General features: G+C 37.8%; 1 long non-coding RNA gene across 1 annotated transcript; it reads right to left on the bottom strand.

Moving 5' to 3' along the window:
* Positions 1 to 386: 386 nt before the first annotated feature.
* LOC115753287 lies at positions 387 to 7,486 on the bottom strand. Its single transcript, XR_004016852.1, has 3 exons — positions 7,362 to 7,486; positions 6,349 to 6,350; positions 387 to 401 (listed from the first exon to the last, which is right to left on the bottom strand). It is a non-coding gene; the product is annotated as an uncharacterized LOC115753287 (long non-coding RNA).
* Between the last annotated feature and the right edge of the window lie 1,596 nt (positions 7,487 to 9,082).

Here is a 9,082-nt window from a genome sequence, read left to right as displayed (position 1 = left end):
ATGAATGTCCAACATTAGTGTTAGAAAAGCCCCACATCGGAGAATTAATATGGTGTTGAATAATTAATATATCCAAGTTGACCCTTAACTCATTAGCTTTAGCTTTTGAGTGAAGGTGAGTCGTTCGACTGGATATGTTGATGGACTCAGACTTGGGCTCTCTCAAACTTCTGCTGCGCATGTAACGCCCTCAGAGTGTTATATCTCACTTCCATTGTCACTCCAACTCATCCCATATGTTGTTTTCTCAAAGAACAAAAGAAGAATTGACAGCAAAAACTATGTGTTTGCAACAAGCGGATCGTATGGAAAGGAAAACTGCTTCTTCGTTATTAAGAAAACTAAAAAATACTTAAATACGGACTAAAGCTTTTTGTTGCCCACTAAACACATGTTACCCACTAAGTAATAGATTGCTTGATCCACAAAAGTTAGCAACAAACTAACAAAATAAATATGCAACAAACTAACAGAATAGATAACATGCAATTAAATACCCCTACAAAATAGGACTTTAACAAACTGACTCAACAAAAAATAGATCATGCAGCCTTGATGCATCAACACTCTCCCCCTGGATCAAGTGTTGCACACTCCTAACTTTGCCTTGAGAAGTTTGAACGACCAACATGAAATGACTTAGTGAATATATCTGTAATTTGGTTTTTTGAACCGCAATACACCAGGTTCACCTCTCTAGCCTTTTGCACTTCTCTCAAGAAGAAATACCTGACCTTAAAATTAAAATGCCTTATTTTTCCATGAAATACTGGATTCCGTGAAATGGCCAGAGTAGCTTGATTGTCCACAAATACTTCTATGCCTTCTTCTTGCTCCAAATGTAGATCATCCAACAGCTTTGTCAACCATAATGCTTGATTCATAGTTGCAGTAGTTGCAATGAACTCATCTTCTGCAGTTGATTGTGCTACTATTTCCCGCTTCTTTGAACACTAGGAAAAACATGCCGACCCAAATGTAAAATAATAACCTGAAGTGCTCCTCATATTATCCACTGATCCTACCTAGTCATTATCAGAATACCCCCGCAACTTAAACTCCTGAATTTTGCAGAACTTAATTGCATATGAAAGAGTACCTTTCAAGTACCTCAACACCCTCCTTGTAGCTACTATATGCAATTGACTTGCACAATTAAGAAATCTAGACAAGACACTTACAAGAAACATGATGTCCGGCCTAGTTGCGATGAGATACATAAAGACAGCCAATCAAACTTCTATAAACTCTTTCATTTGCAAGTTCCGATCCATCCTTCTTTTGAAGCTTTTCTTTTTGACCCATTGGAGTACTCACACTCTTGCACTCCTCCATGTTGAATCTCTTTAGGATCTCCTTCAAGTACTTTTTCCGACAGATAAAAACTTCATTATGAGTCTGCTTAACCTCTATCCCCGGAAAATACGACATCTCACCAAGATCAGTCATTTCAAACATCTTCATCACCTCTTGCTAAGTGCAGTAATCCGAGCACTATTATTTCCCGTCACCAGCATATCATCCATATAAAGAGACACCATCACTAAGTTAGATACTAACTTCTTGACATATAGAGTGGATTCACTAAGACTTTTCTTGAAACCTAGACCTAGCAAGTACTCATCCATCTTACTATATCATGCTCCGGAAGCTTGCCTCAAGCCATAAAGAGCCTTTATCAGCAAATAAACTTTCTCCTCCCGGCCTGGTATGAAAAAACCTTCTGGCTGCTCAACATAATCTCCTCCTACAACACTTCATTCAAAAAAGCAGATTTCACATCTAACTGATACACCTTCCATCATTGTTGAGCTACCAAAGCAAGAGTTATTCTAATTGTATCCAGCCTTACAACAGGAGTAAAGGTTTCTGAAAAATCAACTCCCCAAACCTGTGCATATCCCTTCACCACCAACCTGGCCTTATGCTTATTCACCGAGCCATCGGGATTGAGTTTGGTCTTGAAAACCCATTTTACTCCAATTACCTTCCTGTCTTTAGGCTTCTCCACTAGCTCCCATGTCCGGTTCTTTCTATCATGACCAACTCTTCCTTCATTGCATTCATCCACCTCTAATCATTTTTAGCTTCCTCATAACCAGTAGGTTTTAAAATAGCCACACTACACCTCCGATATATATCAGTCAGAGATCCGGTACCTCTAATTGGAACATCATCTACTAGCTCGTTAGGTTCTAGTGATACCTCCTTATGCTTGCCTTGTAACTCATCTGTCCGGTCCCATTGCTCATCTTCCAGGAACTAAGCATCCCCGCTAATGATCACCTTCCCTGTTTATGGTTGATAGATCCATTGCTCATCTTCCAAGAACTAAGCATCCCCGCTAATGATCACCTTCCCCGTTTATGGTTGATAGATCCTATAGGCTTTTGACACTAAACCGTAGCCAACAAAGATTCCAGGTTCAGCTTTCTCCCCCAGCTTGTTTCTCTTGACCTATGGAATATGAGAAAAACACAAATAGCCAAACACCTTCAAATTTCTTAAAATTGGCTTGACACCAAACCAAGCTTCAAAGGGAGTTTTCTTCTCCAATACCCTTGTAGGCAGCCTATTCAGTAGACAAACCGCTTGTTTGTTTCGCTTCGCCCAAAATTCTTTTGGTAGATTCTTCTCATGCAGCAGATATCTAGTCATCTCCATAATGGTTATATTCTTCTTTTCACTTACTCCATTTTGCTGTGGAGAGTAAAAAGCGGTAAGCCGATGCTCAATTCCAGCCTCTTCATAGAAAGAGTTAAACCTCTGCAAGGTGTATTCTATTCCATTATCATATCTAATGACCTGAATCTTGCAACCACTTTGGTTCTCAACCCATCTTTTAAACTTCAGAAATACCTCAGCAACTTCTGACTTTTGCTTCATGAAGTAAATCCAACACATTCCGGTATAATCATCAATGGAAATAATGAAATACCTGCTACCATTTAGTGAAGGAATCACTTGTGGACCACAGAGATTTGTATGAATCAGCTGCAGCTTCTCCGTAGCTCTCCAAGTAAATTCCTTAAAGGGAAGTCTTGTCTGTTTGCCCAGCAAACAAGCCTTGCACTTTGTGATTTGCTCCTCCAGGCTTGGTAACCCAGTTGCCATTTCATTCCTCTACATGAACAAGACGCCTTTGTGATGAAAGTGCCCTAGCCTCTTGTGCCATATCTGTTGACACCTAAATTTTAATTTTTCTTAAATCATTTATCTTGTATAAAAAAAGAGGATTAGTTTTAGCTCTCACAAAAGAATAATTAAATCATTTTTATCGTTAATTTTAGCACTCATGCATTACATTTCCATTTTATAGGACCGGCGACGGAAGCAATTAATTCATTAAAATTTGTAATATTGGTTTGGGGCAATTAATCTAGATATTATAATATTTCAAATCTTAAAGGATAAATGAGCCAATTGTTTCAATAATATCGTAGAGATATCAGAATATGTCCTTTGAATGAAAATAGGAAAGAGATATGGGCAACAAACCCTAATCTCACGCCTATATATACATATGTCATGGACCTTCACAAAGGGGGATTCTACCATTCGGAAAATTCAGAATAGTAGAAGAGTTCACATAAGAAGGAAAAGGAAGAAGGAGAACGCAAAAGTGAGAAGCGGATTCCTCTGGCAACGAAGGAACATTGGTTCCCTCTTCCTTGCGGATCCAGGAGCTTTTACTGCGGTTTTCTCCTCTGTCCCTATGGTTTTTGCAATCTGTCTTTGTAGTTTCTTCATCACATTTTGCTCTTGCAAAGGGGACGAGAAGCTGAGGAAAACCCTTGCTGATTGGTCCACGCTTGGCTGCTGTTCAAGTGTCATTTTTTGCTCCAAATTGGCCTAATTTTTCCACCGTTCAGGTCCAAAGCACAAGGTTTTGCTCGGCAATACAAGGGGCTATTTTGCTGCACTTTACGTCAAAAAAATAGCACTTTTTGGAGGTGATATACGAGCGAATTCACAGCTTTGAAGTGCATATTTTCGAGCTCAAATCAAGGTCCAAAAATTCTTATTTCCCAATTGAACTGCCCCTGCGTTGCTGCTGTTCTCTGTTGATCATGGGCCATTTAACGTCAACGTTGGTTTCTCTTGCCCGAATGTGTCCTCACTAAACCGATCGTCGGAGTACAAAATTTGGTCTAGTCCAAATTAGGAAAGCATAAATTTGCAAGATAAGGTAAATATTTCCTATATTCAAATTGAATATTCACTCACCTAATTCGAGCATATCTTGTCATATATTTGTATATCGCGAGTATATTACATCAAAGTGGATATTTTTTAAAATACAGGTTGATTAGGAAAATTTCTTTTCCTAATCCACAACTTGTCATACGATCGAGAACGTCCATCTTTAGGATTATTGATAGAATACTCGATTAGGCAAGGATTTGGGTTTAATCGTTAATTGTAGGATTACGAATTAAAGATTGACTCAAATATTCACGAAATATTTCAAAACTTGATTGATATATCCACTTTCTTGATTAGCATTGATTGGTATATTCACTTTCCTCTTTTGATTTGAATTGCTTGATTGTCATATTTTTTAGAATATATCCGTCGTATGATGTAATCTCGAAAATTCTAAAAGATTTGCATTCATTCATTTTCCATATTTGAAAATTACATATCTTTTCAAAAATAGCATCATGTAGATCATTGCATATCTAATCCTTTTTTTGTAAATAATTAGGTTAGATTGCATACTAGAATAGAAATTGCATGTTTAGATAGAATCTCATGTTTAAAATAATTTATCTTTAATATATTAGGGTTTAGTTTAATGTAAACTCTAAAATATGCAAGATAAAAATTATTTTGGCATAGTTCTATTTTAGGAAATAAATTCATCCGAAAAAAAAAAATTCATCTTTGCTATGTCATCTCATACCATGTCATATAGGTTGCATATTAGTTTGCATTGCATGTAGAATTGTATGCTTAGGTTAATTTAATTGATTCCAACATCACGTAATCAATTTAATTAAACTAGAAGCATATCTTTATACATTAGTTTAAAACTGCATATTTAAAATTTTAATTCATACATCACGAAGTTAATTTTCATTTGCATGTCATCTTTTGCACGTCATTTAGCTTAGTCTTGCATTTGCATCACGACATTGCATCACATATAGTATAGTCTTTCATGCATTCATATAAAAATCGAAAAAAAAAAAAAAAAAATAATTTTGTGTGGCGCATGCTCCCTTGATTATATTGACTTATGGATGTTCATTAATTGATTATGCACCCGCATGATAACCTTTGTTAGTGACTTAGGTTAAAATCAATTAATGTTGCCTTCTCAAATGATTTTTCATGAAATAAAATGGTACCGAAAGGGCGTTAGAGTAATCTAGCGTAATCAAGTCCTCGAACTCTTAATCTCCGGTTCGTAGGAATAAAATAATTCTCCCGCTATTTTATTTAGGTTTCTAATCGACCTACCAAAAATGATTAGTGGCGGCTCCAAAATTAAAATATATTGCATGTTAATCAATTAAACCTTAAGTTGCGATTTGATATGGACTTGGGAGAGTCCGAGTTAGGTTAGTTAAATAATTAACCCGATAATCCATTAGCCTGAAATTTTCTGAATTTTTAGGTCGTGACAATATCTCCGAATCATTGGCCTGGCACATGAATGCCACCTGCTCTTTCTCAAGAGGATTCGGAGAAAAACTCTTCTATTGTATCTTTATCTTGAACAACTCCTAACCACTGGAGTTAAAGATTAAACACTTTATCTTGAACAACTCCTAACCATTGGAGTCAAAGATTAAGCACTTCCCCTCTTCAAATATCACCTTAAATCCCTTTTCTACCAACTGCCCCACACTCAGCAAATTCTTATAAATCTTAGGCACATACATCACATTAGAAACCAATTTAGTTCCAACATAACTCTCTATTGCTACAGCCCTTTACCTTTCACTTCTAAGTACTCCCTATTCCTAACCCTCACTCTTGACTTCAATGACTTATCAAGGTCTATAAATAACTTTTCATCACTTGTCATTTGGTTTGTGCAACAACTATCAACAAGCCAACTTTCACATAGAGTACTATAAGAGAAACAAGAGGCAACAAACAGTTGATCTACCTCTTGCTGGGCTGCAACATGTGCCTCACCTTGCTGTTGATCTCCCTTCTCTTTGCAGAACTTCTCAATATGTCCAAGCTTATGACATTTTATGCACTTTACATCTGGCCTCTTCCAACATCTAAAGTGCAGATGATTTTGTTTTCCACAAGGCTGACATGACAAATACCTTCTCCAATTGTTCTTGGAGTTGCCTGCACTATTCTCTCTTACAGTAGCTTCTGAACCACTACTGCCATTTCATTTCTTTCCTTTCCACTTCTTGCCTTTCCCTCTTATATTTTGTTGTTCTTTGGCCCGTAAAGCTCCTTCCGTACTTCCTTCCAACCTCATTAACCTCCTCTACTCTTGTGCTTGCAGAACACTAAGCAATTATGCCAACTTGATCTAAGACAAATCCTTGGTATTCTCTAAAGAGGCAATGGTTGCCTCAAACCTTTCGGGCAAAGAGACAAGAATCTTCTACACTAGCCTATTATCAGAGAGGTCGGTGCCTAGAACTCTTGCCTAATTTGCAATGCTTATCAACTTATCAGAATACTCCTTAATTGTCTCAGACTCCTTCATCTGCAGTCTCTCAAATTCCGTGATCAAATTTAGCCCCTTCATGCTTCGGGTCCTCTCATCTCCTTGATACTCAGCTTTGAGGAAGTCCCAAATAGCTTTGGCTGATTCACAAGCCATAATTCTGCTGAAAATAGCAAGTGAGACAGCAGCATTTAAACAAGACTTTGCCTTTGCTTTCCTTGTTGTCCTCTCCTTGTGAAACTTGATCTAATCGATGGTTGGATTGTTAAGAAGGGGAGCAACTTCATAATCTTATTCCACAGTTTTCCAAAAATCACAACCCTCTAGATAGGCTCGCATTCTCACTGCCCAGGCTTGATAATTTTCTCCATCAAACACTGGTGGAGCCATTGAAAAAACACTCGATCTTGCCTCCATTTTGCCTTCGGCTTCTATCGATGCAGACACTCCTCTCAATCAATCTCACAAGTCACTCACAACTCCTTAAGATCAAGAAGGCTCTGATACCAATGTTGTTTTCTCAAAGAAAAAAAGAAGAATTGACAGCAAAAGCTGTGTGTTTGCAGCAAGCAGATCATATGGAAAGGAAAAGTGCTTTTTCTTCATTCAGAAAACTGAAAATTACTTAAATAAAGACTAAAGCTTTTTGTTGCCCACTAAACACACATTGCCATCTAAGTAACAGATTGCTTGATCTACAAAAGTGAGCAACAACTAACAGAATAAATCTACAATAAACTAACAGAATAGATAACATGCAGCTAAATACCCTACAAAATAGGACTTTAACAAACTGACTCAACAAAAAATAGATCGTGCAGCCTTGATGCATCAACACCATGTATTGACTTGTGCCCAAAGTTTTGCTCTATGTCAAACAGAAAGTTGGGTGCATTACCCGCTGCGCTAGTGAGCATAGCAACTCGTATGGTCAAGTTGCATTACCTCCTCGCGGAATACGCGTATAGTCTCTCGGACATCGTCATCAAGGATAACAATTTTGATTGTTCACAGCATGATGCAATCCCTTAATGGACCCGATCCACTCATTGAGTTTGAATGGTGCCCTCGAGGGCATGTAGGGCATTCACTTACTTTTCAAATCCTCGATCCGTCTCTAATTTTGGGTTGTTCGATTGTCGATCATGACTTCGAAGTCTTTCACTATAACTCAAGCTCGGATACCCAATGTCACAGTCCAAGTGGCCAGATTCAAAGGATTGTGCGGCATGTACTATCCTCAGCCACGAGTAGTACAATAATCGACTCGAGGGCAATGCATCAATTCTGAAAGGTGCATGCACAGCTCTCAAATAAGAAAGAAAGAAAGAAAGTAGGTCATGAGAAAATGTTCCACTCAGTTATATAGATCAACAATTGTGCAAGCAATGTACATTAAGTGATCGTTTTGGATGCGAGAGTTCAAATGGCTGAACCCCCTAAAGATCTTTACAAACACTATTCATACTAGCAGGAGCAGTCGTTATAAGTACTTGAGATGGCACCATCTAGGAAAAAAAAATTAAAAGTTTGAAAATTCCCTGTTTACGCATGCTTAGCATCAGGCGGTCATAGAAAAAGCACCTCAGACAAGCCCAGATCAAAGCACTCTCCAATTACTTGTGAGTCGCAAGAGCCAACATGACTTGCCGAAGATCCAGTTGTGAGTAGTAACGTGATGATCCTCAATCCATAAATCAAGAGTGATGATCATCTGAATTTTAGGGAGTAATTAAACACTAATCTCTTGAAGAGACGCGGCACAGGTCCATTAAATAATCACTTACTGACATAGATCTTCCTATTTGATCTTCTTTTGCTTTCCTTCCACGTTGCCGCCAATCAACCACAATCGTTGTCTTAAGGTAATGTAATGACCTGCCATAAAGTCGTCGATGTTGTTGCCTGCTTGACCCAGTCGTGCAGGCTTGCAATAATTTGCTTTTCGTTGCACTTCTTAAATGTAAATGTGAACATTAAAATGTGTTTCTTTTGTTTAATGTAATTGGTTGATATTCAAGTCAAATGTAATTTTTAGCAATTGTGAAAAAGTACAACTAGCAGATTAAAAATAAAAAAAAGATGTCTATTTTTTTTTTTTTTTTTGGTCGAACAAAAAGAAAAGATGTCTATTTAAGATAGCAAGATAATACAAAAATCAGTAACCGCTTACGTTGCTATTGGTGTTGTCATGGTTGTTGTGCAGGTTGGAGTCATCAATGCGACAAGAGGTTGCCATCATGCTAGAGGCTGTCGTCACGGCAACTGTACAGAGTTCACAACAACTAAGCAAGCCGGCGTGGCTATTGGAGAGTCGAACAATGTTGAGAATCGACATTGAGGAAACACGAGATAACATGTGCGTTTGGAGTGTGCACTCACGTGTGCATGTGCATCTAAGATTGATACATAAAAAGAGAAATGCGAAATTTC

The sequence above is a fragment of the Rhodamnia argentea genome, chromosome 1 (assembly GCF_020921035.1).
Source record: "Rhodamnia argentea isolate NSW1041297 chromosome 1, ASM2092103v1, whole genome shotgun sequence".
Taxonomy (NCBI): Eukaryota; Viridiplantae; Streptophyta; class Magnoliopsida; order Myrtales; family Myrtaceae; genus Rhodamnia; species Rhodamnia argentea.
Note: the sequence above shows the minus strand (reverse complement) of the source record. Positions and strands in the feature narration are given on the sequence as shown.